This window comes from Montipora foliosa, chromosome 9 (assembly GCF_036669935.1).
Source record: "Montipora foliosa isolate CH-2021 chromosome 9, ASM3666993v2, whole genome shotgun sequence".
In the NCBI taxonomy this organism is placed as follows: Eukaryota; Metazoa; Cnidaria; class Anthozoa; order Scleractinia; family Acroporidae; genus Montipora; species Montipora foliosa.
In genome coordinates this window covers 14,568,375-14,578,374 of record NC_090877.1, presented here as the reverse complement: position 1 = coordinate 14,578,374, position 10,000 = coordinate 14,568,375, and the positions used below count along the sequence as shown (strand labels likewise).

The 10,000-nt window shown below is 38.5% G+C and overlaps 2 protein-coding genes across 2 annotated transcripts in view; both read left to right on the top strand.

Moving 5' to 3' along the window:
* The window catches only part of LOC137971220 (probable ATP-dependent RNA helicase DDX47), a 17,842-nt gene extending 17,667 nt beyond the window's left edge, over nucleotides 1–175 (top strand). Inside the window, exon 16 of the mRNA XM_068817993.1 lies at nucleotides 1–175. This exon is cut by the window's left edge and continues 1,940 nt beyond it. The gene's annotated coding sequence lies outside the window, so the exon portion shown is untranslated.
* Nucleotides 176–6,068: 5,893 nt separating this feature from the next.
* Nucleotides 6,069–10,000, top strand: part of LOC137970148 (placenta-specific gene 8 protein-like) — a 10,527-nt gene continuing 6,595 nt past the window's right edge. Inside the window, exon 1 of the mRNA XM_068816645.1 lies at nucleotides 6,069–6,206. The gene's annotated coding sequence lies outside the window, so the exon portion shown is untranslated. The remainder of the gene's footprint in view (nucleotides 6,207–10,000) is intronic.

Below are 10,000 nucleotides of genomic sequence, written 5' to 3'. Positions count from 1 at the left end.
GTCCATCCATCATGTTGGCATGTAGGCTGAAAAATTTGTGCAGCGAAATAAGCCCTTAAGGACAAAGCGATTATTTGACAAGAGGGTGTTTCATTTTCAGATTCCTACTGAAGATGTTATCTCTTATCACCATGCAAAATGTTTCACTAGTCCTTTCTGTGTTGTGCTGTAACTGTTGATCGCGCGTCTTCGTATTACCACAGGGAATTCTCGCAAGGGACGACAATGAGCACTGCTACAAGAACGACACAAAACAATGGCTCTGCATGCCTACACAAGCGTTTCATTAAAGTTGATTTTGGCCCATCTCTTTACCTTCCTCGTCCTGATATCAACATGAAATGATCAAATTTAAGGAGGCTCGAAAGGGTTTGTCGTTGCTATAGTGTTTGTGAAGCGATGAAAGATACCAAAGAAGGATATTTCATAGTGTGGGTAAACTATAAATATCTTTGCAACTCTATTGTTCGGTAATACTTTAAGGGCACTCATAACGTCATATCGGTTACCATGGCAACACGCCAGAGCCACAAAAAAGGCCCTCTAAATCTCAGTTTTTGAAAATTATCTGAAAAACCAAGTCGGTGACCTACCGTTTTTACTTCTTTGTTGGAAATCTGCCTAAATTCTTTAAGTTCTTAGAGAGTATGACAAAAAGTTATGTAGTAGAATTTAATACCCGATTCACACCAACTAAACACGTTTAATTAAACCAGGTTTAACAAAATAAAAATGATCAACAGAAGGCTGAAACACTGAATTTTACGTAGGGTTCATGTAAGTAGTTCTAATGTGTGTCTTCATTGTGTTGAATTTGGAGTCTACATAATGTCAGGTAGTAACTTGTATGAAGAAAACAATTGTAACTGAACAGCTTTTAAACGTGTTTAAGCTTTGGTGTGAATGAGGTATAAGATGCATCGAAAAAAGGCGTTTTATAGTTTACAGAAAATTGTACTAGATAACATTCCCCGAAACTTTGTTAGTACCATCATGAATGATACGTGCGTGCAAAAAATCAAGGTAGGTACCCAAGCAAAATTTCGAAATAAATACAATTTTTTTCCGCAGGTTTTATTTCCGGTTCGCTCGATTTTACGCCCTATTTTTACTTCTTGTTTGTTGCGCGCGCTAGTTTTGGTAGAAATTTGATTCATTCAGCTGACGCGTGTTTCTTAGTTATGGTGCGTGTAGATTACACGTTCGCGCAGCTAAAAACCCCTTTGAGCCTCCTTAAATGGGAAGGAAGGACGGGGACACCTGACGATGAGTCATTCATTTCTTCCCAAACAACCACACCGTTTCTTACCGATGTTATTCCTGGAATGTTGGTGCACACTTTCCGTTCCGAACACCTTGGAATAACCGCGAAATGACGCGTTAAATGACGTTCATCCAGTCGTCGTCGTCTTCCTTTCTCATCCTTTAGCTCCTTCTTAGATTCTGTCTTCCGCGAGTTAAATCTTTCTTGGGGATTGAAGTGATCGACACATTATTTGTCTCGATGTATAGATGCGCGCTTTCTTCGACTGGAGGTCTATTGCCCTCCACAATTGGTACATCGCTAACGGTGCATGCAAGACATTGAAGCAATGTGCTTTGTATCCCATAATGAAGGAAGATGAACCTGACATTATCGAGCGGCAACAATCTTCGTGACAAACCTATGCGGGTTTCATTTCTCTGCTCTATGGTGAGATGCGCCCTCCTCAGCAACTTGTACAATAATCTTTTACCTGGTTTTGAGCTGAGTCGTCTATTTGAAACTTGATAAATCACGGACGACAAACCAAGGGATTTCGCAGTTAATACCTTGCCGTACAGCGACAAAGCCCTAGAACTCGAAATGTCGAGTCTCGAATATATTCTGATTAAGGTTTATAACATTTAACGGTGTGCCACATTTGCAGACTGCAGACCGGAGACTCCAGACTGTCTACAAATAGCGCTGATACTGAGCTTCATAAGGGTATATTTTGTTCAAAGATCAACTAAAACGCCATTCGCGCTACATGACTTTCGACGCCATTGCCGGTTAAGTTTATCATTCTACTGTGTCCACCAGAGAAATCTACGCATTTCCACTCCCCTCTCTATCCTAAGAAAATACGAGCAGAAGGCTCTATGCAAAGAGATACCACTTAGCAGGGGAGTGACAGGCAAGACTTTTACCGACACGGAAAAGAAAACAAAGGAAAAAAAGGAAAACAAACAAATCCCACCCACTTTCCGACTGGGTTGCCACACTGGCAACCCAGTAATAACATGCTTTGAAATGTGGCTGCTGACATTAGCATTACAAAGGAATGCAAATTTAGTATGGCGCGCCATCTGTAGCAAAATTACGTTTCGATAAATACATGAGAAAGGAAACGAATTAGTTTCGAAAAGGTAACGTAATACGTTTCGAAATGTAATGTAATATGTCGAAATGGGTTTCGAAAGAAGAGTTCCTTTCTTGGATTTGTTTTTTATTTTTTGATTCAAGAAGAGCAATGGTAATTCTCAAGGTTTAATATCATGAGAACGTCACTTGATAGCATCAGGTAGCTTCATTTGCGTGAGCGATGTTAATGATACCTTACCTCCCGATTTTCCCGTGAAAATTGTTTGGCTTGGATGAAAATCGCAACATTTTTCCCGGAAAATTATTTAAAGTTAATTTCGTGACCTTTCTGGTGTTAGTTGGTGTTAGTTTTAGGGTTAGCTACCAAAATTAGATAATCAAATTTCAAATTTCAAGTTCTTTTATTCAGTCTACAAAGAATTTTCATCTAAAATGAAATTAACTTCTAACCGTCAGGAATTTATATTCTAAATTTCTGCAGTGTATACAATACATTCTGAAAGATGATCCTCGATCGACCACCTACAAAGAGGGTTACGACGCCTTATGTGATGAAAGTCAGAAAATTGCAAACCCCTATACAATATGTCCATCCAATCCACTGCCCAAAATATGCAAAATAAGCGAGAAGCAATGTCAACCTCAGGATAAACTCTACCCAAGCATATATTGTCGCCGGAGTTTTCATATTGATGGTTACGAGTCAACTCCAATACCTGATTCTGGAAACACAGACATGTGCATCAAAGCAGAGGTATTCGATCATTGCATATATACCGGCGCAACTGCTTAATGAAACTTCTACTAATATTCAAAAACTATATCCTCTGAGCTGTCAAAATTTAGTTTCAACAAGAGTCCATTACCCAAGAGTGAGAATCTGATTTCATGTTTGTCCCCATCAACGTCAGAAAGTGTGTATTTTTAAAACTACAATTGTAGGTTACGCGGGGAAATAATCAATACACCAATTCGGCTGACTCAATGTTGTGTATTATAATGTAGCATTCACATTGAAATGATGTGGAAACACCTGGAACAAAACATTTTATTCCCAAAGGATTTAAATTGGGTATTGTTTATTTTCCCGCAAAACCCGGTTTAAAAATAGACACTTTTCTGACGCTGATGAGTACTAGCCTACCGTGCCAATTTGAGGAAGTGTTACTCTTGGGTAATGGACTCTTGGTTTCCACTCAGACGAGTAGCACATGTTATAAAACAAGCTTCACCACTTTCACAAGAATCTGGAGTAAGGTCTTCTTTCTTTGAGGATGGCCGCGATTGGACAATAGGCCATTCAAAGAGACTGAATAAAAGAACTTGAAACTTGAAATTTGATAATCTAATTTTGGTAGCTAACCCTAAAACTAAGACCAGCTAACACCAGAAAGGTCACGAAATTAACTTTAAATAATTTTCCAGGAAAAATTTGGCGATTTTCATCCAAGCCAAACAATTTTCACGGGAAATTAAAATCGGGAGGTAAGGTATCATTAAAGCGGGCCATCATCGCGCCCAACAATTTGATCGACAGTCATCACTACAAACGTCACAAAAAGATAAGAATGAGAGAATTCCATTCACCCTCACTTTCCATCCTCATAATCACGCAGTCAAAAGCATCATTCTTAGTAATTTTAAATTACTCCAAAATGATCCCGAGACTGGTAGAATCTTTTCGCAACCTCTACTTGTTTCATTCAAACGCGACAAAAACGTAGGCAACTTTTTAGTTAGAAGCGCGCTCAAAACTAACGAGCAACCCGGCACTTTCAAATGCGCGCGCTCACGATGCAAAACTTGTCTTTTCATTGTTAACACTAGCAAGATATCGGGACCTAAGCGATCTGTTAAGATCACCGATCGTTTCACATGTACCTCCGCAAATGTCATTTATTGCATAACCTGCACGTTATGCAATAAATTATACATTGGTGAGACAGGTAGACGACTAGGTGACCGATTCCGCGAACACCTTCGCGATGTTGAGAAGAATGACAAGGATGCATCCAAGCCAGTCGCTCGCCATTTTAATCTGCCTAACCACTCCAAAAAACACATGGCTATCTGCGGCCTTTCCCTACATCTAGGTACGACGGAAAGCCGCAAGAATCTGGAACAAAAATTCATCTTTCAAATCGGCACCCTTAATCCTCACGGTATTAACGAACGCTTTTCATTTAACTAATATATTCCTATTTTTCACGTTGCCATGTTACCACCAATAGCGTAGCTCCTACTCTACTATAAAAACTACACGTAACCCATAATCCCTCGATTCGCTCTGACGAAGGGCTAACGCTCGAAACGTCAGCTTTTAGAATCTCTGTACGGTGGCCAATTTACCTTATCAACTCCGTTGATAAAACCAAATTTTTGTATACCACTTCCCCACCGACGCAGCACCACAGTTTCTTTAGAAACTACCCCTTCCTTCTATCATTAACATCGCTCACGCAAATGAAGCTACCTGATGCTATCAAGTGACGTTCTCATGACATTAAACCTTGAGAATTACCATTGCTCTTCTTGAATCAAAAAATAAAAAACAAATCAGGGGGGTTCTAAAATCTCTGAAATTTCTAAAGTTCTAGAATATCCATGGTCCATGTTGTGAGTCTAAGATTTCTAAAGCTCTCGAATATGTAAGGTCTTTTTGGGGTTCGGGGTTTTGGGGTCCGTAAAATGAATACTAAAATTTTAAAAGAGTGCTTAGGACTAATCACATGAAACGAGCGCTTAGGCTTAATCAGCAAACGAGTGCTATATTCATCACACTATCTCGTAAAGAGTGTAATTAACCGAACCGTAACCGAACGAAACTAGTTAGAAGAGCTAGGGATCGTTTGATATTCTAGAACTTTAGAGATTTTAGAGATTTTAGAACCCCCAAAAGACCTTACATATTCTAGAGCTTTAGAAATCTTAGACTCAACATGGACCATGGATATTCTAGAACTGTAGAACGTTTAGAGATTTTAGAAGCCCCACTGGGGATCGTTTGATATTGTCACCTCATCTATAGCTATCCTCTATTTTAGAGTTATTTTAAAAAGCCTGAGGGGCTTTGAGTGGGGCTTCTAAAATCTCTAAAATCTCTAAAGTTCTAGAATATCAAACGATCCCTAGCTCTTCTAACTAGAACAGTTCTAAATTGCTATAGAAGTTTCTAATGTCACTGTGATGACGAATATCGTAGTCGATAAGAGTACAGACAACGCTAAACCACTTTCGATTTGTTAAACAGACAACGCTGAACCACTTTCGCTTTGTTAAATAGAACAATGGAATCCACCCTAAAATTCCTTCACGAAAGTTGTTTATCTTCATAGCTGATTGAATACTGTGCCATTCTAGCGAGTCAAAAGCTCAGTCTGAAAATCAACTGAGATAAACACTCTTGTATTGTAAATCACTATATAATCAACCTGATATTCTCACCAATACACCTTCCTTTAACGAATCCTGTTTGAGCTGGGCTAACTGAGCAAGTGTATTTAGGGTTATTTCAATTATTTTGGCTATAGCTTTCCAAGAAATCTTGTAATTTACATTCATTAGTGTTAGTGGTCTCCAATGATTTGAATACGTTAATGACCCAGCCTTATAGGAAAGATATCTGTTTACAAACATTGCTTTTGTTATTCAAATTTGGCAACAGGAACCTTTTGTTTCGACAGCCAACGAGGCTCTGGTTGGCACATTAATGACAATAGGTGACGTCAAGGATATCTTCCCTATATTGCTTGCCTTCGTGTAACACCCTTAGTAAGGGCGCTGCCTTGCTAAATTCCGCCTTGCAAATCACGAGCTTGCAAAATTCGGTTTGAAGTGCAATACTGAAACAGAGATTCAGGTACCTATGGTGATATACTTCTTTTCATACAGTGTTTTGATTTACTTGCCCTTGTCAAATGCAACATTTCTCTCCACCTTTAGCTGACTAACTTGATCTCACGCAGCTAGTAGGCTCTCTGGTAATCGAGAATGGATTTTTAGCTCCGAAAGTTAGATATGATCCTTAACTTATTACGATCTTAGTTTCACCTCGTGTGTTTCGAATCTGTTAGTTTCGAATCTGTTAGTTTGAAGGAAAGCACTTGCAGATCTATAACTATTTCTAAAATTTATTGCTCTCCAGAATTTAAGATAGCGCTGGCACAGCGAAACTTTGTAGTTAGTGAGTTGGCGACTTCATTGTACCTGTTCGAGAGTCGATTTTACACTATCAGGGATTCGGGAAAGGTGCAGATATTGTCATCAGAAGATAGAACTCATCTATACCTGTATTCTAATTTAGAGTTGTTTTAAAAACTCTAAGCGCAAGTCTCTAGAGTCTAAAGATCTATAGCTAAAGGGTTTAAGAACCTCTAGAATCAAAACGCGATGTAGAGTGTTAGAACAAAACACATTCCTAACTATTCTTAAGTTATAAAGTTCTGAAATGGCTAAAATTTCCGTCTGGGGGTTCTAAAATCTCTAAAAGCTCCAAATTTCTAGAATATCAAACGATCCCTTTCGGGGCTCTAAAATCTTTAAAGCCCCGGCTACACATTGTAACATTGTTAGAAGAACACGCCCCAACATTGTAAAAAGAACGCTTGAAACAATGTTGGATACGCTAAAACATTGTTAGAAAAACCTCACTTTAGTCTTTGCAATACAACATTGTTGAAAGGGCGCATCTGGGTTACACGATTCGACATTTGTTGTGTGTTGGAGAAAATGTTTGATCGAAATCAAGACATTCTTCCAAGAAAGAATGTTGAACAAACGTCATCAAACTTGCATGCTACACGTTCTAACATTGTTGATCCAACAAATTTTTTATAACAATGTTTGAATGTGTAGTTCTAAAGTTCTAAAGTTCTAGTATCCATGGTCCATGTTGTGAGTCTAAATTTCTAAAGCTCCAAAATAGGTAAAGTCCGTTTGGGTATTGTATGAATCTCTAAAATTCCTAAAGTTATGCTATAGAACTTTCTCATGTCAAGACCTGCACCTTTATGAGGGATTCACTATTGCAGCATCTTTTAAATGCACATAGCCAAGAAAGTTTGTTAACTTCAACATGCGTTCGATTTTGTTGAAGAGCGATGTTGAAAACGTTTGCTGCCTCCCCCGGTCAACCGTGTTGAAACATATTGAATCAAAGTTGAATCGTTATTGAATGAGTGTAAAACTTTAAAAGCATGTGGAAACCGTTCGCCCACCCAATGCAGCGCTCAACATCGTTCAACAAACAGGGGCACCCAACGTGAATATAGTTCAAAACCACTTAAACATAGCATTGTCAAACGTATTTTAGTATTTAAACGGTAGATATAGGCATATTTTTATCCCCTAAAAATCTTTCATCTGTTCGGATTGCCTAGCTGAAAGTCTAGTGATCCGAAAATTATAGGGATTAAAACTTTCCTTTTCGAAAATTTCAGCCAGAAAAAAGGCTCCCGAAAATTCTAGGTGACCTTTTTAGGGCAAAAATCCTTTTAAAAGGGGCAATTATACCATTTTTCAGATGTTCGAAAATCCTAAGAGAGGCAGGCAAGCAAGGAATTTTACAACAAATGTTCCGAGAATTCAAGATCTCAAATCGTCTTCCGAACAGATATTTTCCGAAAATTGACGTTGGGTGCCCCTGAAAAAAATCGAAAGGATGTTGAAACAAATGTTGAAGCGGTTTGCCAGGGACTTAACGAATTTAGCTTTCTTATATATACAGCGTTTATTTATGAGTTTCATAACTGGTGCATATTGAGATTTTCGTGGAAAATACACTTGAGAAAGAAATGAATTAAAGGTTGGTTTTCAGTATATTTGTTCGACACAACACTTAATTAAAATTGTCATTAAGGTATTTAACATGATTTAGTTTATCAAGGAAAATGTAAATTGTAGTTCATTTTTGAAATATTTTAATTTCGGTTTCACTCACTGGTGTAAACTGTCGATAAAGCTTATCCACTCAATCAAGTGTTTATAATCAGTGTCAGGAATTTTCGCTTGTTTCAGCAATCTCATAGCTTTGTCAATTCTTAACCAGTAAAGTAAACTGGATTCTATATTTCCAACCATAATAAGTACTCGTGGCTTTCTTTAATAAATACTGGAATTGAACTTTGACCATGTTGATTAAAGTTTGAAGTTTGAAGCTGTGGACACTCACGAAAATCACATATAACAAGTTCGAGCCTCTTCAAATGGGTTGTAAAAGTGTTTCTAATGAGTTTGAATTGTTAAAGGACTCCCATTGCAGCCAAAAAATTGCAACTGAGCTCATTTGGTATAATTCTTTTTTAAGAGACGCGTCGGCCTGTATAAGTAGTGTTTGTTTGAAAACCACTTCAATTTATTGAAGGCTGTGCCAATATTTGCTAAACTGGTGGTGCGTTACCCTTGAAAGCAGCCCGCCTTTCTCGATCTGATCCATGGTTTTATAAAGTGAACCATTACTAACTTAAGACGTCAATATATGTCACTATTCTTGATTGCACTGGTGGCATAACTTTTTAAGTACGTTTTCTGTCATATGGAATTGACCTAGAGGAAACAAAGCCTTTCCACTCTCATGACGCCAAATGCAAATTGGTCACGTCTGTCCCTACACTCTTAGGGCTTTGACACGCGAGCGTCTGCTGAAACGAGCCGTGACACATTCTTTTCCCTCTGTTAAGTAGCTATCTCCGCTCTTAAACTGTGTAGACCGAATAAATGTTTCGGATAACCTAATTCAACAAACGCTTGTAAAACTATTTCTCTCGTGCGAGAGTAGCTCATAGCCGTTCTACGCAAACTATAAGTGGACGTCTTATGGAAATACAAAGAACGAATAAAAGGTAACGACGATGACAAATCTAAATTAGCAACAGAGACGGATCTCCGAAGAAGATAGAAAGGACAAGAAACGGACCCTGTTTTCGCCAAGAAAACGTAGGCACCATCCCTATAAACATCCGTTTTACTTTTGTAAACGTAAATCCTGACAAACGAATCGCAAGAACTAACATCGCAACAGCGCAGGCTAGCTAACTCATTATAGCGGAGTAAAGCGATATACGCGGTTACACAAATAGCTGCTAAACGGTGATCCGAAAGATTAGCATTAGGACCGCAAACCTATTACAAATATCTAAAATCATCGCGGCAGACTGGTTTTGCAAGTTCTCGTTTAGCTGCCTCCAGCACGCTCTTAACCAGCCTGGAAGCGCAGGGGCTTTGAAAACCATACAGATTATGCGCCCAAGTACTGCTGTAGCAAGCAGACTTAAGAGAAGAATAAGGAAGGATGGTTCTTGCAACTTGCATGCATGGGCTTTTATTTGTTGATACTTCAATTGTTCAGATTGTTAGCCAGCTAACTTATCAATAATTCGACTCCAAGATTTGTTTTAAAAGAGACCTTAGGGAAACACTTGCCGGCTTGGAAATTGTTTTAAGGCTCAATGAGGAGTATGGCTTGTTACTGAATGAAATCACGTTATTTTGGGAAAGGAGATTGGAGTCACAATGAAAAATGTAGTTGTCAAATGAATAGGGTACAACATTGAACACGTTTTTTGCCACTTGAAAAACTGATGATGAAAGTATGTAATAGTTTGGTCAACAAGGTCCTTGATACGTTTCACGGTTTGGATGTTCCAAGTAAAAACG